The following is a 21608-nucleotide window of genomic DNA, read 5'->3' on the forward strand; positions in this document are numbered from 1 at the left end:
AGCAGCCTTCAGTAACCAGCAACCCAAACACATGAGAATTAGGTGCCTGAAGGTCTCCGGTTTAAAATCCATTTTTATCTGGATGTTGGTCTTGTATAGAAGGCTTTAGCTCATTCAGTAGCACTTCCCCCTAAAAGCCCTTGTCTAAACCCCAGGTACAGGGGTCAGAGATTCCCACACACACTGAGACCAGTCCAGAAATGGGAATTCCATTCACTGATTAAGTCTTCTTTGGTGTCAGGCCACTGACAAATGCATGCTAGAAATACTTGCCTTTGCAAGTCACTTGGTCTGCCTCTCCCAAGAGAGAACAGAATAATTCATTTGGTGCCGCCTTTGTGCTCTGAAGGCTACAGAGAGAGACTAAAGACCCATGTAGAGGCTGCCAGAGAGGTTGTTCCAACACTCCATGCAGGTTCTAATAGCCTGGCACCAGCATGGCACACATTAATGTTATTTATAGCACTCCCCCTATACTTCTAGAAGTGGTGGTAATTAGCAGATGGAATTAGCCAACTGCTCTGAACAGCATAATTGTAAATAATTTCCTAATGCTTCACTCGCTGGCTAGTGTGTTTCTCCTGGAAACACAAAAGATGAGATAATAATAATCTGGCAGTTTCCAGAAAGATAGAAAACATTAATTATGTGTGATTATGAAGCAATCCTCAAATTTAAGTCACTGGCATTTCTAGTCAGAGGCGGTTTTTAGGACTTGGTGGCCTCACTTTCTCACCTCCAGCGTATTATTTCTTTTTTTCTTATTTCAAATCTTCTTTGTCTCTTGCTGACAGAACTGGTGGCAACCACTGCTTTGCATCCAGAACTGATGGGCCGGATTTTCAAACAAAATAGCCACACAATTGAGCATGCAAAGAGACCCGTGTAATTTCAAGCCTATTTTGCATGTGAAGTTACCATGGTTGTGTGCGTGAAATGGTAAGTTGTGTATGTAGATACACACTTTCTTTAAGGATCTGGCTCCATTTGTCATCAGACAGCAGAATGCTTAGATACAATGGAGACAGGTGTTGGGTAAGTACATAGGTAGCAAGATAAGCAGTCAGAAGGGGGATGTCAAGGAGTGAATCTCTCAAGCATGCCCTCTTGTGGCCTCACATGGCCATGCAGGTGCATTGCACTCAACACCCCACTCAAGTTCTAGCGACAATTACCCAGATCAGATTAATTAAAAACAAACAAAACAAAATTAAACAAAAATACTCCTTTGCCGTGTCTAGTTTTATTTACTCATTCTATGGAGATAACTTGCTTATTTAGCCACTTAAGTTCACACCTACTCTGGATCCACGTATGAGTCTTGATCAGATTCCTTTGCCTGTTCAGGAAGGCCCTGCTCTCCTCCTGGAGCTGGGTTGTACTTTGGACAATCCCTCTGTCCCTCTTCTTAAGGCAGGAACCCCTTAGCTCTCTGTCTTGGAGACAGGTTGTACTTTAGGCCAGCTGTAGTGACAGCTTCTCCCCGAGCCAGCCCTTTTCCCAATCAGTCCTTCCACTCTCAGGCTGGGAGGAGTCAGCAGGCAGAGTTCCCCTGCTATGGTCTTCTCCCTGCTAACACGGGGCCTTCCTAGTATCAGCAGGCACCTGTCCTGCTAGGAGGGAGGAGGCTGCATTTACTTTGGTCCCATTCTCTCAACTCATCCCCGGCTAGTTGGGGGGAGAAGGGAGCTTTGCCCCAGCCTCTCTGAAAGCACATTGCATTCGATGGATAAAAAGCACTATGTACATGACACAGTGTTGGTGGTGTTTTATTCCCAATAGCTAATCCTAACCATTGGAACTGAATGCCATTGTCATGTATGATTACATAGCAGGCCAGATTTTCCAAACCTTTACACCGTGTGCGTGCTGAATTATCTATTTTCATGTCCAGTTGAATGAGTTGTGCACCCAACAGTTTTTACTATCTGAATATCCATGTGAATCTTGTTTCCTTTTCCCAACCTTCTTGCAATCCTGGGTTTAGCTCCTTGGATGTTTTATTACCTTATTAAATAGCAGCAGTGAAGGCTCAGACCCTTAAAGATATTTCAGCACCCAACTTCCAGAAGACAAGGTATTGGGCTAGATGGACCATTGGTCTGACACGGTATGACCTTTCTTATGTTCAGATAATTAACTGTCAGAGTTGATCTTTGGGTTGAAATTAGTACCAAAAATGGAAACTTGTGAACAAAATTTATTGACAGTTTTAGTTATCACTTGACAATTCCAACACAGTCACCGTTGAGAGCAGGCTCAGTTTAAGGTTATTTTTTTCCATGTAGCAATCAGATACTGTATTAATTCTGCTATTCTGCTTGTTGTAACCACACACATTGAAATGAGGGGATGAATGGAAGTAAATGTGAGGGGTGCCTTGCCAGATCAACCACCCATGCAGGGCTTAATAACTATTACCACCTATTATAACCTAAGGTTGCCTGACACTTCCCATTATAAGAGCCTGTTTTTGATTGCTTATAACGTTACCAAACTTTAACCATTTGGGCTGAATGATGTTTGGAAAATTTCAGCCAAAACAATTCAAACATTTCTAAAAACAAGGCTAGTTGAAAATACATTGTTATGCCCATTTTAAAAAATTCTGGTGACCTTTTCTTTGGAAAACTCTACCACAGGAGCAGTGGTTTGAAATTTGACAGAGTTGGAGGAATGGCCTTTATGTCAAGGGTGAGCCTTTTACCATCCCCATGAAAATGTGCCCAAATTTGGCCAAGTTATAAGTCTTTGAAAAATCACAGTTTGAACATGCTCTGTAGAGGCTTGCTAGCGCTCTGCTGCTAAAAACTCTGAAGATTCTGTCTGCACGGAGCATGCTAAAGCTCTGGACTGTAGAGGATTGAGAGAGACTTTCTTTCTGTGCAAGCGCAGCTCTGGGTTGCTGTAGTCTGTGCTCAGGTTAGGTACCAGAACTGAGAGCACGGAGCTGGTTTCTCCTGTGTTCTGAATGCTCCCCCTGTGGACGCCTATGAAGTGTGGAAGAGAAAGCTGCCTAATTTTAATGCTGAGGGGATAAGAGCCACACCTGAGGGGGTCCGCCAAGGGGATAGATTGGGACAAAGACCCTGGGTGGGTGGATGCACAGCTGGGATTGGAGGCTGGCAGGGTGGGGCAAGTGGGATTTGGGGGCTGACTGGGGCTGGAAGCTGGGACACCTTTTATAATCATTTACACCAGCCTAGAGTGTAAAATGAGGTTGAGTCAGAATGGTACCATATTATGCCCACCCTGCACTGATTTTGCACTACTGTGAATAACTACACACACTGCGAGGTAATAGAGAGTCAGGCCCAAGGTTTTTATGCAGGTTTTTATGTCACTAGGGCCCTGATTCAGGAAAAGACTTAAGTACATGCTTAACTTCATGTGTATGTAATTGCTTTTCTGAAGAGGGATGGACTTTTAATTGCATTCTTGAATAGGGACTTAGAACTTAACAGTGAGGGTCATTAACCCTGGGAACAATTTGTCAGGGGTCATGATGGATTTTCCATCACTGGCCATTTTTAAATCAAGAGTGGGGTGGTTTGTTTGTTTTATATTCTCTAGGAGGTTAGACTAGCTGCTCTCAATGGTCCCTTCTGGCCTTGGAATTTATGAAACTTTAAGGCACAATGGTGGATCTAATTTAAAAACATACTGGAGGACATTTAATTGTTTACGAGATAGCAGGTTTAAAAGAAATCTTCAGGCTATTAATTGCTTGTCTTTACCCATCAATGTTTTCTATTATCTCTCCTCTTCTTCCCTTGCAGCCCCTCTGTGTTATTGTCTTGAAGCTCAGTAGTTTCATATATAAAGTAGCTAATAACTAAATTGGTTGAGTCTCGACCTATATCAAAAGGAGAACAGGCTGAACTTTTGTCAGCTAATTAAATTCCTCCTTTAATTATGCTCCTTTTAGAAACTTGGGGCCAAATTCTCTGCAGGTGTAAATTAAAGTCAGTGAAGCTGCTCCAGTTTACACCAGCCAAGCGTTTGGCCGATAGTATGATGTGCATTTTTATCTGTTAGCTAATACAGTACCTTTAGCAAAAGTCTAATACTTGGATGCACCATGTTAAAATTTAAATTTTGCGGTTAATAAATTACTTGGGACTTGAAGCAAGGCATTCCGGATTCTCTGCTGCTGAATGAATCTGTCACCTTGTGGGTATCATTTAACCATTTGATGCCTCAGTATAACCCTCCATAAAATAGATGTGATGAGACTGCCTACCTCACAGGGGGTGCTGTGAAGCATAATTAATTAACGTCTATAAAGTGCTTTGAGATCCTTTGAAGAAAGGTATGCTTAAGAACATATGTGTGGTTTTTTTCCAATATCCCTTAACATTCTAGCTGCCAAATGCTGAAGTCAGTGGGGTTGTATATTTATAAGGGAGAGCAAAAGTATGTAGATATTTGTTTGCATTTTAAAGGTATTCACGTCCCTCAGGTTTGACCTCCTTCCATGTTTCCCTCCATGTTGCAGACATTTGAGCAATTGAACAAATGTTCAAGGAAAGCAAATGTTAAGCTCCCCCAGGTACATACTAGTGGAAAATGAATTTTTAAATTCTCTCTCTACATATATTCATTAATACCAAAAATATCTAGAGTCAAGCTCATTCAGTTGGGAGAGGAACACTACAACGTTAGGGGATCAACTGCAGCAAAGTGACACGTCTCCAGTTTTCAGTTGCAAACCACAGAGCAAACAACATTTGCACAAAAAGGAATAATTTCAATTAATGTGATACTGATATTTTGTGAGCAGACAAGAGGCTCAATTCGGTGAGTTGCTATGAATCATTTGCTCAAATCTCATGAAAACAGACTTGTTACCTTCACTTTTATTTATAGTCACTTTATAGAAAGCTTCATTTTCTGGCTATCGTGCATTAGCCCAATAGGACAATGTTTGGGTTACAAACATATTTGCAGCCATAAAAATAACGGATGGAATCCTGGCTCCATTGAAGTCAAAGGCAAGACTTTTTATTTCACCCAAAATGTTTTTCATTGAATGTTTTTCTGTTGACCATGGCCAAGATTTCCAAAACTGGATGCTTAAAGTTAGGCTTCTGAGTCAGTGGCCAGATGCTCAAAAGTGCAGAGTATCCTGTAACTCCCATTATTGATAATAGGAGCTGCTAAGGGCTCAGTATTTTTGAATATCCGGCCATTGATTAAGGTGTCTAAAGATGGACTTTAGAGTCTAACTTTGATCCCCAATTTTTAAAAATTGTGGCCCTTAAGCTCCCCCACCCCCCATATCTGTTTTTATAAAACCTTAATGTTGGGTCTAAATTGACTAGACCAGGGATCAGCAACCTTTTGGCATGTGGCCCGTCAGGGAAATCCGCTGGCGAGCTGGGCTGGTTTGTTTACCTACAGTGTCCGCAGGTTCGGCCAATCACATCTGCCACTGGCCGCAGTTCGCCGTTCCAGGCCAATGGGGGCTGTGGGAAGCGGCGGCCAGCACATTCCCTTGGCCCGCACCACTTCTCACAGCCTCCATTGGCCTGGAACAGTGAGAGCTGCGATTGGCCGAACCTGTGGACGCTACAGGTAAACAAACCGTCCCGGCCCGCCAGTGGATTTCCCTGACAGGCCACATGCCAAAGGTTGCCAATCCCTGCACTAGACAGCAGCCCTTTAACCCAATGACATCTCAAGTGTGAGTGTGTTGCTACACTTTGAAGATGCTCTCTCTGGCTATGTCTATATGGCACTCAGAAATGTGATTGCAGTATGTTTAGATCTAATCAGCTCCAATAACAATAGCTATGCAAACCTGATTTGGGGCCCTGAATTTATACTCATCTGGGTAGCTCATCTGGCCACAGCTTCGCTGCTGTTATTGGAGCTAGCTAGGTCAAAGGTAATGCTCTGATTGGAGTGTAGATATACCCTATGTTCCACAGCATTCCTACCCCTTCTTGAGAATGAGCTGCTGGTAACCTGCTTGCTTTCACGTCCCCAGACATCCCTGACACATTGTTTCCATTTCCCTTGCTTTCTTCACGTCCATGAAGTGTTACGCTTTTAGTGGCATGAAACTCTGCTGGAGTGAAATATTGCCTGTGTCTCTCAGCCACCTTCCCATTCATGTCACGCCGGCTGCCCAGTGAGCATAGCTGACATGTATCCGTGACACTGTCCTACTCTGGCTCTATCTTTTCCCCTTGCATAAAAAAATTGCTGGGTGCTATAATTGTCCCCGCACCAGTGTGTGGTTGTAATGGGAAGTGAATGCTTGTTTGAATAATAAAATATTCCAACGTATCTCAACCATTACCCCCCGCTCCTCATTCACTTTACACCTGTTAAACTGCTGCTGTTCCTGATCTCACAGCTTCTCTCGCTTCTCCCTTCACTTTCATTTTCATGGGCTGTCACATCCGCTAGCTTGAATTACGTCTGTTCCACCAATGGAGAGGTTTTTGACAGCTGCTTATTCAAAGCACCGCTACCGAGACGAGTCTGCTATAGCCTGCTCTATGGGTTCACCTCCTCGTCACATGTTGTTCTGACTCTCACCATTTTACTCTAATTATTATTAGCTTTCTGACACTATTTATTTCCTGAGTCTATGGCACTGTCTTTATTCCATGGGGGGAAAGAGAGGCTAGTCATACTTCATTTGAAATCTGCCCATGCTAATTTTAGATTGTGGGAGATGCTGAGACACTCCTGGAAGGTGGTAGGCGCCTTCAGCTTGTGCTGAATCCAGGTCTTTGAATGCAAAACCTTATGGCCCAGTTTTTTAAAGGTATTTAGGCATTTCTGCGCTCAGTAGTGCAAAACCAAACTGATTTAGGAGCCTCAGGCCTTGTCTACACAACAAAATTAAGTCGACCTAAATTAGGCTGATGTACAGCCACTGCAGTAATTACTGCAGTTTTTCATGTCCACACTATGCCCCCTCTGTCGGCAGTGTGCGTTCTCACCAGGAGTGCTTCCACTGACTGAAGTGTGGCATTGTGGGCACTGACAGCTGGACATCTCCCCCCGCCATTGAGATTGACAGCTGGAGCCCGGCCAGGCTGACAGCGTGGAGCCCTGCTGCCCCTCCCAGTTAGGGACTGGGGGACGAGGACAGCCTGAGCCTGGGCGGTGGCCAGGCTCAGGAGCTCCTCCCCTCCCAGCCATCCCGCATGAGGATGTGGCAGCAGAGTTCTGGGCTGTGAGCCCGCATGGGGCTGACAGCCAACAGTCAATGTAAGGAACTTTGTAGGTTCTGCACTGCCCTAACTACACCGACCTAAGCACTACGCCTCTCGTGGAGGTGGAGTGAATGTGTAGTGGGCATCTTACAGCGGTGGGGGCGCCATTGTAGTGAAGACACTGACAGAGTTAGGTGGACATAAGCTGCCTTATGTCCACATAACTCCTGTGGTGTAGATCAGCCCTCTATCTCATTTTCAAAAGGGATTAAGGCACTTAGGAGGCAATATCCCATTGACAGTTGGTGGGACTGAACCTCCTAAATCCCTTTTGAAAATGATGTTTTCAAAAGGCAGTTTTATGGCAAATGCCTGGAGTTACGATTAGCTATGTCCTCCATTTGGGCAAGTTAGCTCAGATGCTGCCTCATTGAGAACAAGGTAAGAACCTGACTAAATTAGAACAGAAATCATCATAGCATCATTATAGTCACCACTTTACACCAGCTAACGATCTGGCCTGTGCAGTCCTGTTGAACCTTAATTTCCACTCTGACTCCTCTCAACACTTCCCTTTCTTGCTCTGCAAGCATTTCTTTGACAAGACAAATCTTTTACCATCTTAAAAACAACCATCAAAGTTCAGGGAAAGCTACTGTGTTCCATTCAGAGAGAGAGAGAGAGAGAGATTAATTTGCATAATCACATCAGTTTTTAGCCTTGGCAATGTATTCAGATCTTCAGACACCTGACAGACAGTCCTACCTCTCTGACAGCCTCCCTGCTGGTAAAGCAATTACATTTGTCAAAAGGCACCCAGTGGAGAGTTTAAAGGTGCCACAAAACTACCATCTTAGAGGGAGCTCGGGGGCTTTTAGGATAAATACAGAAAATAGGGCAGCCAGTCAAAACTTTCAACCAGAATAAAAATCGAATGGCCAAAATAAAAATAAATCCAACACAGGAAAGAACTGCAGCTCACTCACGGCTGAGAGATGCTCAGACACACTCTCATTTCATGGCAATGGATCAGTTTACTGACAAACCTTCAGAGAAGAAATTCTCTGCCTGCCCACGTGGTTAAAGCAAAACCTGCCCAACGGAGCAAGTAATCCTAGAAATAGCATCCATTGACTGGATGCTTTGTCCAGTCTTCACTGGACTTTCAATGAGAGTTTGAGCCCCTGGTTCTCTTGGTAGCCTTTGAAAATCCCAGCCCAACTCTCTTAATCAATCAGATTTTAATAGTTCTCCCAGGCATTTTTCACTGTGCTCTTACTGGCTGTCTGACTGTTGGGTGTCTGAGCCATGACTCGGCCTCATGCTCTCAGTATCACCACTGAAACCTTTAAAAGCACCATCTTTAATTAAACAATCTCAATCAACTTCAATAACAGTAATATTTTACATTTTTATAAGCCACTTTAATCCCATTTGATCCTAAAGCACTTTTTAAATGTCCAATCCTTTATTCCTTACTCTGATGTGTGGCATATATATATAATATATATATATATGACAGAAAAATCATGTCGTGTTGTTGACATGCAGTTACCTCTGGGGTGGAAAGACACAGCTATTAAATAGTGCACAGGGGAATAGCAGTTTAGGGCTGGAAGTGAAACATCCATTTAAAATGGGGGGATTTAGGTGGCAGAATGTAACTAGTCAAATTAGAATTTGACCAGAACACTGGAATATAATGTCCCTACTCTTGCAAAAAGTGCCACGCAATTTAATGACCTCGAGTAGCTTTTGGAATGTTTGAAAATCTGAAACTAGCCATTATTGTTAAAATTAAATAGAAGAGGAAACATTTTCCTAGATGCTCATTTTATGAATGTAAATGTGATTCTAAAATAGACATGTTGAGCCCTATTGCTTTCTCTCATCTACATTCAAAAAGCAAAAGGTAGGGATGCAGCCAGAATCTGATCTCACGTTGGTGTAAATCCAGAGGACCTCTATTGACTTAAATGTAATTGTTCCAGACTTACACTGGTGTGACTGAGAGTATTGTCTGGTTCACAAATTCCAAAAATGCCTCCAATAATTTCCAGTGTTTATTCAGTCCCATATGCAAAGGCCAAAATAAATTGAATTCACTGGAAGATCCCCAAGATTATGTCTCGAATGATTCCAAGGTTGTTCTGTTTTCCAATTCAAATTAACCATATTACACATTAGGAATGTCTGGAGGAAAAAATCTACAGCCCATCTCATAAAGCCTTGCTATGTATTTTAATGCACACAAGGTAAAAATAAAAATGACTTGTGGGCATTTGTTTGTTCCAGATTTATAATGTAGTTTGCTCTTTGGTTGCTTATTAAAAGTCTTCAGGAAGTATTTCTGTGGTGTTTATCTCCTCTCTGCTGTTTCCACAAGCGTTACACCTGCATACACTTACGGTGTATTTTCAAAGTAACTCTATTGTCTTCAATTGATTTATGCAGGTGTAACAGATCAGAATCCATCTCTTACCCTGGCTAAGATATTATTTTAATCGTAGGAACTCTTGCTATAACAAAATCTATGTTTAGTGGCACCTACAGGGGCAGCATGACATATTCCATCCATCCATTCCCCCAAAATGAAAAGAATGGGACTAAGAAATAAAAGGGAAAGACTAGCATATTCCTTTCCACTTTCATGCTGCCTGCAATGCTATCAGGACCACACTCTAACCAGGGGCGGCTCTACATATTCCGCCGCCCCAAGCAGTCATGCGCAGGAGGCACCCCGGAGCCCCGGGAGCAGCGGACCTCCCGCGGGCTTGACTGGTGAGGGTCCGCTAGTCGCGCGGCTCGGCTGGACTTCCCGCAGCTGCGGGCGGTTCGCTGGTCCGGCGGCTGCGGTTGAGCTGCCGCAGTCATGCCTGCGGGAGGTCCAGCCGACCCGCGCGACCAGCGAACCGTCCGCAGCGACGCCTGCGGCAAGTCCGGTCGTCCCGGGGCTCCGGTGGACCTCCCGCAGGCGTGACTGCGGCAGGTCCGCCGGCCCAATCTGCCGCCCCTGCCGGCAAGTGCCGCCCCACGCGCGTGCTTGTCGCGCTGGGGTCTGGAGCCGGCCCTGACTCTAACACAACATAAGGCTTATTCTTCCATCTCTAACAGATCCCAAAAAGCAGTATGTACCCCAACTTCTTCACAGTGGCACTCCAACGCAAAGCCTTAACAGTGACCTCATATGCTTTTATAGCAACAGTTCAGCACTTCAGACTATCACGCACTGTTTGGGAAGTGATTCTGCTTTAACACCGCTGAAGTATGTAGGAAAATGCGTATGGTGTCTCCTATCCATCTCTAACCTGAGGCGTTTCTCCGCTGGGTCTTCCACAGGGCCCTGATGATGAGTTGTGACACATGGCACTCATGAGCACTGAACTCCACAGAGCAGAGAATGTTGCACTCCAGCCAGAAAAGATGTTAGCATCTTTCTGCTATTGTGCAAAGCACAGAGTTAGTATGGTACCTCATATATCACTGTGTGGTGGCAACTTTTAGCAGTGTTACCTTTCTAATGGCAATCACAGTTCTGAGGTAATGTCTTTTAAGATGGAGATATTATTTCTTTGAGGCACAGAAGCACAATACCAGAATACTAATGAACACCTGTTTTTTTTCCAAACCCTGAACAGCTAACAGTAGTTTTCATGCAAAGAAGAAAAACAGCACGAGTTCCCATTATTTACGAATCAACAGAGGTCTAGCCATTGAGGTATAAATCCCAGTGCCAATAAAACCCTGTGCCTGTGTGATTTTGGTTTTATGGATCATTAATGCAACAGGCTTGAGCTGATCTTCTCTAACATACAAATGGCAGCCTTTTATTTACTCTGGGTGTGATTGATTTCCCCTCCAGAGGGCTCCTCATGGATCCTGCTGTCATTTACATAAGTGAAGCCCATGCTGTGGAAAAGAGAGGCTGGGACAAAGTGAACTGTCATATGCATGGGGGGAAAAAACCAAGCGGCTGTAGGTAATGGACTGTCTCTGAACACAAGAACTAGGGAGTTGCCCAGCTGGCTCCACTTAACCACTAGTCCTTTCAGAGCTGCTGGGAATGGGAGGAGTCTGGGTCCTATATAAGTCAATCCCAGCCCCTTGCAAAGGGTGAGGGGTGCTGCTGAAGGAATGTTGGGGATAGTGCTAGAAGGGTGCTCTAAGGAGCATGTTAGATCAGTGTCTGAGGAGAAGCAACACCTTGGGAAAGCAAATATTAAACCTGGGAGAATTTGGGTACAGGGTGGGCCTGCCTTCCTGTAAGTGCTCTGGGCACAGAGGAGTCATGGGGAAATGGCACTGAAGTAAATGGGTGTAGAAGATAACAAATAAATACTGATGTACCTTTTATAAGAAATGCTACATTCTCTACCTCCCTTTCCCCCCTATTTTGGTGGTGGTCATGCCATCCTGGCCCACCAGGTAATCACCTGGTGACACAGGCACATATTTTATCTTAAGTGGGATATAAAACCTTTTCTGTTAGGGTTGCACTTGTCTATTCCTCATCTCTCCAATGTTGTTGGAGGAAATGGTGCAGTTTTTGCTTAGAAAGAACCAGTTCAGCTGGGATCAAAGGAGTTGCAGGGGGAAGGAAAGCTAAATCTATTGATCTTTAGTTCTCCTGCACCCAGCACCATGGGCACCCAAATCCCATTGAAATGCTCAATAAAACTCTCTGTAGGAGTTGAGTGCCTAACTCCCTTAGGCCTCCTTGAAAATGTAAACCTTATTAAAGCCAGGTGATACGAGTTCTTTAACCTCTTTGCTACTGGGGTGGGATGGGAACTTCAGGGTCCCCCTTGTACTCCTTAGATATGATCATATCCTGGCACAGGGAGGAATGTAGACTCCTTTTGCAATGAATCATGGGCTAAATTTTTATAGAGCCTTTGGAAATATGATGGCAATGCTTACGGGCAAATGAGTTTGCTCAGAGTTACATTGGGTTGCATAAAGGGGCATCTATGTGAACAAAACAGGCAATTGCACATTCACCTGCCTGGCAGTGGTGTTGTACCTGTGTTGGTCCCAGGATATGAGATATGTGTAAACTCAAAAGCTTGTCTGTCACCAACAGAAGTTGGCCCAATAAAATATATTCCTTTACCCACCTTCCAATAGTCCAGTTGTAACTGGTGGAGAGAGGGTACTGTTACAAAATATGGCTGCCTGGATGTGACCTTTTCTCTCTGGCTTCCCCCACCTCAACTCAGCAGAGGATTCATTCCTGTTTCTGTGAAGAAACCCACCATGCCTGGGCTCTAGGAAGTCAGTGCTACTTCCCTACATGTAAGCTTCTTAAGAGGATTCATTACTATCAGGAGGCACAGAAATCTCATTCAGGGTCTTCCCTTCTGTATTTCTGTCAATTAACAGCTTGAGTTCTCTGACCACAGAACTCTAGAGCTGCAAACCTCAGCCACCAGTGCTTTTCATGTGGGCCATTAAGGGCCAGAATGGAGAACTATGTTGGTGGACCTCTGTACAGACAGGCAGCCCCATTAAAAGCAGCAGAGCTTGCAGGGGTGTGCCTGTGCAGTACTCAGTGCAGGGCTGAGGCTGAAGTCATTGAGAAATTATCACGAGAATTTCTTTATGGTAAAACAGTGCTGGAAAAATCATTTGGGCTTTTACTCTGAATTTGGGTAATGACTGGGAGGCTAGTTGAGGCATGAGCTAAGTGTTAGGGAGAGGGACAAAGATGGGAGCAGGTGGTGGCTGAGGAGTGCCTCATGGAGAGAATGTGAGGAAGAGAGGGTGCTGAGTTCCATTGTCTTAAGAAACTGAGAACCACATTACATTATTAATAAACAATAGCCAAAGGGATGTCTCTGAAACCAGCATCGTACTCACTTAGGGAGTGGCAGTACTCCCTGATTTGAAACAAATTAACAATCATTTCCAAAGCATTGCCCCTTAGCCATGATATTTGCCTTTTTCTTAAAAGGCTCTCATGATTTTCTGATTTGATTCCTACAACTTGCCAAGTTTTGCCCTTATACAAAATGGCCCCTCCCTTCCATTGCTGGAAATAAGAGTGAAGACACAGGCTGAGCTCAGCAAGGAGGCTGCCATTTCTCTACAACCTTTGCAGCTGAGAGTGAAGCTGCCCCTAGCAAAGATGGTCCCCATTTGTCAGCCTTTCAAATGGGGCTGAACCTAGGCTGCCCTCAGGGCTGGTGTCCCATGGGGAGGCCAGGTGGGGAACAGGAGAATATGGAGGTGCAGAAAATGAGGCAGAGGTGGAATGAGTTAGGAGGCAGGGCAGGAAGCTATGAGGAGTCAGAGGAATGTGGGGGCAGAAGTCATACCAATGGAGGTGCAGCTAGGGTGACCACATAGCAAGTGTCAAAAATTGGGACACATTTTTTTGGGGGGGGAGGGGGGAAATAGTTGCATATTGTTAGGCCTGAATAAAGATGTAGCACAAAACCAGTTATGCCAACCTGACCGAAGTCAGGCTAACAGAGGTTTCTGGGTAATCCTAAAGTGGAAAATACTGAGAAGCAGCATTGTCTCACAAAGCCCTGGGAAAGAATGAGATAAGTGAGGGGCTGGTACCAGCTGTGTCGTGTTAGGAACAGTGTTTGAAGAACTGATAAGAAACACAAGCATCCCACAGTTCTGACTCTAACTCCCTGGTTTAGTGTTCGGTGTGTTTTTAACTCCCTTACATTTCTAACTTTTGGCGCTTGTTAAGATATTAACAATCTAATGCTTTAGACACAGAGACTAGGCATGTGTGTATATTAGAGGTGTCTAGTTTCCAGTTGTTAGACAAAGGGGGGGTGGGTTGCTCAAGTGAATTATGTATGATGTAATAAAACTATCTATATAGGCTAACACTAAGCTGTAAAGGGGGGCTGGTTCTCTCTGGAGACGAGCTGCTCTCTATTGACGCATGCACTTGTCAATAAAGAGCTTTTGATCGGACCTTGCTGGTGTTGCCTGTCTCTCTGCAGTCAGACAACGAACTTTGCTGTCAGGGTTCGAGTCCCTGACAATATATAAGACAAAGCCCCTAATATCAGGATGTCTGGTCACCCTACATGCTGGATGGGAGTAGGGTGACCAGGAATCTGGTTTTCAACCAGAACACCTGGTTGAAAAGGGACTCTGGCAGCTCCAGTCAGCACCACCGACTGGACAGTTAAAGGTCCGGTTGGCAGTGCTGTGGCGCTAAGGCAGCCTAGTCCCTACCTGTCCTGGCACTACACTGCACCCCAGAAGCAGCCAGCAGGTCCGGCTCCTAGGTGCAGGGCCCATGGGGCTCCACACACTGCCCCTGCCCTGAGCACCGGCTCCGCACTCGGCCAATGGGAGCTGGGGGGGGGCAGTGCCTGCGGGCGAGAGCAGCGCGCGGAGCCTCCTGCCCCCCCCGCCTCCCCTGCCTACTAGCACTGAACCTGCTGGCTTTTCTGGGGTGCACGCAGTGCAGTGTCAGGACATGCAGGCAGCCTGCCTTAGCCCCACTGCACTGCTGACTGGAAGTTGCCCGAGCCCCAACCCCCTGCCCCAGTGCTGAGTCCTCCCCCGACCCAGAGCCCCCTCCTGCACCCGAAGGCCCTCATTCCCGGTCCCACCCAAGAGCCCACACCCCCAGCCCATAGCCCATACCCTTTCCCACAGCCCAACCTCCTGCCCCAGCCCTGAGGGTCCCAAACCCGGAGCCCCCTACTGCACCCAAACCCCTCATCCCCAGCCCCACCCCAGAGCCCACACCTCCAGCCAGAGCCTTCCCCCCCTCCCGCACCCCAAGTCCCTGCCCCTGCCCCAGCCCAGTGAGGGTGGGGGAATGTAGTGAGCCGGGGACAGGGGGCGGGGCAAGGGTGTTCAGTTTTGTGCAATTTGAAAGTTGGCAACTCTAGATGGGAGGGATAATCAAGTGGGATAACTAGCGCTGCAAACATAAATATTCATTTTCCTCTGGTACTAGAACTGTCAGTGGACAAAACAAAAAATCAGGCGAGAGTTGTAGAGTTTTCCAGCATGAGGAGCAGCCATGAGCAATGGGATGAGCCTCTGCCATGAGTGTCAAGTGCTTACACGGGAAGAGAATTATTGAATTGTGTTGCTGTGTGTGAAATAAAGTGATAGAGCAACTGGTTTTGCTTTGAATTGAGAAAATAAAGGGAGATGGCTGGGCAGAGGGGGCAGAAAAGTAGCAAGTGATAGTGAGATTGGAATAGTAGTGTAAGAACTCGAGAGAGGAATCCTGTTGGGGATTTTATATTCTGAAGGTTGATTTAAACACACAAGGCCTGGCTTCCAACACACTGAGTGCATAATTGCATCCAAAAAAGCAAATACAAATGAATGCCGGACTTACAAGCATAGTAACTGGAGCTGTTTATTGCAATACTGGCAATGGTCTTTTATGTCTGAGGGTTATAAACTTTCAATTACTTTTTAAAAGTGTATGTATTTTAAAGGTATTAGACTAGGAGATGCTACCGTGTATTGTTGGCATTTTCACTCTCCTGCAAAGGAAATAACACACTCCTAAATACCAGCACATTTTACATAGGCCCTCTGTTAATAAACTTTGCCTCACAAGTGAACTACTTGCATTCAAATAGCCTTACCCCATATGGTTGACATTCCTCTTGTCCTGTCTGTATTGCCTCTGCTTTTAACGTAAACTCATCAGGGTAGGGATGTTAGGCAATGACCTAACCTGCACAGAGCTGTGTACCTTTACAGTACTATGCAAAAGATACTTAACAATAACTGTAACTACTGAGCTGGGTTAATTCAAACTAGGAGTGAAAAGTTTCATATATCATTCCTGTTCCCCTGTACATCTAGGCTTCTGCAACATGTATACCATAGCAAATCCCCTCTGATCTGATTTTTCTTTAACTGTATTTTTGTTTTGTTTTAGTGCGCAGTATATAGCACCTTGTTGACTAGTTTCAAATCGCTGAGATCAGAAACAGGAAACGTTTCCACTGGCCTTCACTCCACTGCAATGAGAAAGGTAAGGTCAAACAAATACATGCTCGTACTGTTCCCTGCTTCCTCTCGATGGTTTCTGACCCTGCGTACGTCAGCTGGCGATGGGCAGTGCATAACCTAGATCTGTTCCAGAGGTCAAAAGAGTCACCAGTTTAAAGGAAGCCGCCGTATTCATTAGCTGCTTGTGGTGTTCTGCCTCCTGTTATGAAGGTCAACGCAACATCAGAGATGTGTTGGTTTTTTAAGTGTCATGCTAACACATTGACAACAAAAGCTCCACCTAATCGTGGAAGAGGGAGAGCACAGATAGTGTCATTTTAATCTGCCCCATATGTGCTTCCACCAGCTGGGAGCCTTCCAACTTTGATCTGAATGGACTTCATTCAGTGAGCGATTCACTGATACCAATGCCCCGTTCAAGTATTACAGCTACTCAGTCTGCCCATAGAGGTGCCAAAGGTGTCATTGGTGTCATTGTGGAAGTGTTTTTAATTATGTGGCTGCCTGTCCACAAAGAACTGTTCTGAGAACCCCTATGTGAAATGAGTAGAAGACTAGCCAATGATAGATCATGGACTTTAAATCACTAGCAGCTTGTGCTAGATCCAAACTGGTGACCTGGAGATTAGAAGCTCTGTATTCCATTACAGATCCCCTGAGCACTGTCTAAACAATTGCAGTCTTTCAGTATTCTGCACCTAATCATAAGGCTGAAACTTTGTGTCAGATGAGGTTATATTGCAGATGTTTGTGTTGAATGGAGCAGGGAGGCTATGTTGTATATGCAGATGGAATTATTTTACACCCTGCTTTACTACAATATTGCTCTAGTCATAATAGTTGAGAAAAATTTCAGCAAGGTTTTTGCCCATGCTTATATTACTTCTAAGTAGTACATAATATAGGTGCTTGTCTTAATAGATTGTTAGGCATTTGTTGTAATATCAGATGAATGCAATAGGTTGTTTATAACGAAGTCTTATAATAATTTATAATACTGTCTACAGATATGCTTATAACAAATATTGCTCTTGTCTGTCTCATGCCTATGAGAGGTGCTATTGAAAACTTTACCCAAGTGACTTAAGGCAATATTTTCAAAGGTATTTAGGTGTCTGAAGAGGCAGACAGGTGCTTGGTGAGATTTTCAAAAGCATTTAAGCAGATTAGGCACTTTGGGAGTTAGGTGTCTAAGTCACATTTGAAAATAAGACTTAAGCTCCGAAGTCACTCAGGCAACTTTGAAAATGTTACCCAACATCTGTTGGTCATTTATTAGCCCTTCATAAGCTACACAAGCTACAGGCATAAATACAAAGTTTGGGGCCCCAGAAATCATTGATTGTAGTTAACGGGGCCCCTATGAAAGAATATTCAGAGAGTTAGCCTCTGTATCTTGGGGTGGTCTACACTACGGGGGAAAATCGATATAAGATACGCAACTTCAGCTACGTGAATAATGTAGCTGAAGTCGAAGTATCTTATATCGAATTACCTACCGTCCTCACGGCGTGGGATCGATGTCCGCGGCTCCCCATGTCGACTCCGCTACCGCCGTTCGGGTTGGTGGAGTTCCGGAGTCGACAGGAGCATGTTCGGGGATCGATATATCGCGTCTAGATGAGACGCGATATATCGATCCCCGAGAAATCGATTGCTACCCGCCGATACGGCGGGTAGTGAATCATAGAATCATAGAATCATAGAATTCAAGATCAGAAGGGACCATTATGATCATCTAGTCTGACCTCCTGCAAGATGCAGGCCACATAAGCCGATCCACCCACTCCTTAGCAAGTGAACCCTGCCCCATGCTTCGGAGGAAGGCGAAAAACCTCCAGGGCCATAGCCAATCTTCCCTGGAGGAAAATTCCTTCCCGACCCCAAATATGGCGGTCAGCTGAACCCCGAGCATGCGGGCAAGACTCTCCAGCCAAACCCTCTGGAAAAGGTTATATCATACCAGGCACATAATTGACCTATTGACTAAGCCCGTTATCCTATCATACCATCCCCTCCATAAACTTATCTAGCTTAATCTTAAAGTCATGGAGGTCCTTCGCCCCCACTGTTTCCCTCGGTAGACTGTTCCAGTATTGCACTCCCCTGATGGTTAGAAACCTTCGTCTAATTTCAAGCCTGAATTTCCTGACTGACAGTTTATATCCGTTCGTCCTCGTGTCCACATTAGCACTGAGCTGAAATAATTCTTCTCCTTCCCTGGTATTTATCCCTCTGATATATTTAAAGAGTGTAATCATATCTCCTCTCATCCTTCTTTTGGTTAAGGAAAACAAACCGAGCTCCTCAAGTCTCCTTTCATACGAAAGGCCTTCCATTCCTCGGATCATTCTAGTGGCCCTTTTTTGTACCTGTTCTAGTTTGAATTCATCCTTCTTAAACATGGGAGACCAAAACTGCACACAATACTCCAAATGAGGTCTCACCAGCGCCTTATATAACGGGACTAGCACCTCCTTATCCCTACTAGAAATACCTCGCCTAATGCAAACCAAGACCGCATTAGCTTTTTTAACGGCCACATCACATTGCCTACTCATAGTCATCTTGCGATCAACCAGGACTCCTAGGTCCTTCTCCTCCTCCGTTAATTCCAACTGGTGCGTCCCCAGCTTATAACTAAAGTTCTTGTTAGACATCCCTAAATGCATAACCTTACACTTCTCACTGTTGAATTTCATCCTGTTACTAATACTCCAGTTTACAAGGTCATCTAAATCTCCCTGGAGAATATCCCGATCCTCTTCCGAATTGACAATACCCCCCAACTTGGTGTCATCCGCAAACTTTATCAGCCCACTCCTACTCTTGGTTCCCAGGTCAGCAATAAATAGATTGAATAAAATCGGACCCAAAACCGAGCCTTGAGGAACTCCACTGGTAACCCCCCTCCAACCAGACAGTTCCCCCTTCAATACTACCCTCTGCAGTCTCCCCTTTAACCAGCTCCTTATCCACCTCTGGATTTTCACTTCGATCCCCATCTTTTCCAATTTAACCAGTAATTCTTCATGCGGTACCATATCAAACGCCTTACTGAAATCCAGATATATGAGATCCACCGCATTTCCCTTGTCTAAAAAATCTGTTACTCTCTCAAAGAAGGAGATCAAGTTGGTTTGGCACGATCTACCTTTCGTAAATCCATGCTGTAATCTATCCCAGTTGCCAACGGCCTCATTCTCCTGAAACACTCTCTCTTTTAAGATTTTTTCCATGACTTTGCATACTACAGATGTTAGACTAACAGGCCTATAATTCCCCGGGTCACTTTTTTTCCCCTTCTTGAATATAGGAACTACATTAGCTAATCTCCAGTCAGTCGGTACAATCCCCGAATTTAGGGATTTATTAAAGATTATCGCTAACGGGCTAGCAATATCCCTCGCCAATTCCCTTAATATTCTAGGATGAAGATTATCCGGGCCCCCCGATTTACTTCCGTTAAGCTGTTCCAGTTTGGCTTCTACCTCAGCTACCGTAATGTCTACCCCCATATCTTCATTCCCATCGTTCCCTCTATCACTATTCCTTAGCCCTTCATTAGCCTCATTAAAGACCGAGGCAAAGTATTCGTTCAGATATTGAGCCATTCCAAGATTATCCCTAATCTCCACTCCATTTAAAGTTTTAAGCGGTCCCACTTCTTCCTTCTTGGTTTTCTTCCTATTTATATGGCTAAAAAACCGTTTGCTATTGGTTTTAATCCCCTTCGCTAGATCCATCTCCACTCGTCGCTTTGCCTTTCTCACAGCTTCCCTGCACCCTCTGACCTCAATAAGGTAGGTTTCCTTGCTGATCCCTCCCATTTTCCACTCCTGGTACGCTTTCTGCTTTTTCTTAATGACCCCTCTAAGACGCTTGCTCATCCAGCTCGGTCTAAAACTGCTACCTACGAGCCGTTTCCCCCTTCTCGGGATACATGCCTCTGACAACTCCTGCAACTTCAACTTGAAGTAACCCCAGGCGTCATCTGCCCTTAGATCCCTAAATATGTTAGCCCAGTCCACTTCCCTAACTAGTCGCCTTAATTTAGTAAAATTAGCCCTTTTGAAATCATACACCTTAGTCTCAGATGCACTATTGATTATCCTTCCATTTATTTGGAAACGAATTAGCTCATGATCACTCGAGCCAAGGTTGTCCCCTACAACAATGTCCTCAACAAGGTCCTCGTTACTCACCAAAATCAAATCTAAAATGGCATCCCCCCTCGTCGGTTCAGCAACCACTTGATGAAGGAATTCATTAGCTATCACGTCTAGGAAAAGCTGAGCCCTATTATTATTACTAGCATTTGTTTCCCAATCTATATCCGGGAAGTTAAAGTCCCCCATGATCAAGCAGTTCCTATTAGTGTTTACCTCCTTAAAAACATTAAAGAGCTCTCTATCCATCTCTAAGCTAGATCCTGGCGGTCTATAGCACACCCCAATCACTATCCTGGATGAGGCTCTGGTAGTTTTCTTCCCCAATGTGACCATTGCCCAAACAGACTCTGTATTGTCCATTGCAGCGCTAGTTATCTCATTACATTTTACCTCATTATTGATATACAGTGCTACTCCCCCACCTTTACCTTTGCATCGGTCTTTCCTAAACAGCACATACCCTTCCATACCTGTACTCCAGTCATGGCTACTGTTCCACCATGTTTCTGTTATTCCTACGATATCCGGTTTCAATTCCCGGACCAGGAGCTCCAGTTCCTCCATTTTGTTACCTAAGCTTCTCGCATTGGTGAACAAACATCCTAATTTTTCCTGTTGGGCTCCTCTCACTCTTTTCACCCAACTCGGTAGGGACACAGTACTTCCAGTATGACTTGTAGATCTAGAATCTGTCCCCCCCCTCTTCCTTACACATAACCGCCCCCCTCTGGCTATATCTGTTATCTTGTTGTCCTCACTCCCAATGTGAAAATTTGGCGTGGAGAGCACTAGGACCTCTCCCGACCGTCTCCCCCCAGTGTCTAGTTTAAAGCTCTTTTAATCAGATGAGCCAGCCTCCCTCCTAGAAGTCTACTTCCTTCCCTACTTAGGTGGAGCCCATCCCTTGAGAACAGTTGTCTGTCCCCAAAAGCCTCCCAGTGCCCATACATCCCAAAGCCCTCCTTGTAACACCACTCCCTCAGCCAACTATTAATCATCACGATCCTCTCACCCCTTTGGCGCCCTTCCCTAGGGACAGGTAGAATCCCACTGAAGATCACCTGAGCCTCAATTTCCTTGAGCGTCTTACCCAACCTGGCATAGTCTCCCTTGATCCTCTCTAGCGAGAATCTAGCCGTGTCATTCGTTCCCACATGAAGGATGATCAAAGGGTTCTTACCTGCTCCTCTTAGGATCCTTTTCAACCTCAGGTCCACATCCCGTATTTTAGCACCCGGTAGACAGCACACCCTTCTGTTCTCCGGATCGGCCCTGGTCACAGGCCTGTCCAACCTTC

At 45.0% G+C, this 21608-nt stretch overlaps 1 long non-coding RNA gene across 1 annotated transcript in view; it reads left to right on the forward strand.

The window, feature by feature from the left end:
• The first annotated feature begins 820 nt into the window (after positions 1-820).
• LOC120381151 overlaps positions 821-21608 on the forward strand; it is an 86821-nt gene continuing 66033 nt past the window's right edge. Inside the window, exons 1-2 of the long non-coding RNA XR_005587954.1 lie at positions 821-939; positions 16066-16161. This is a non-coding gene — a long non-coding RNA (uncharacterized LOC120381151). The remainder of the gene's footprint in view (positions 940-16065; positions 16162-21608) is intronic.

This window comes from Mauremys reevesii, linkage group 13 (genome assembly GCF_016161935.1).
Source record: "Mauremys reevesii isolate NIE-2019 linkage group 13, ASM1616193v1, whole genome shotgun sequence".
Taxonomy (NCBI): Eukaryota; Metazoa; Chordata; order Testudines; family Geoemydidae; genus Mauremys; species Mauremys reevesii.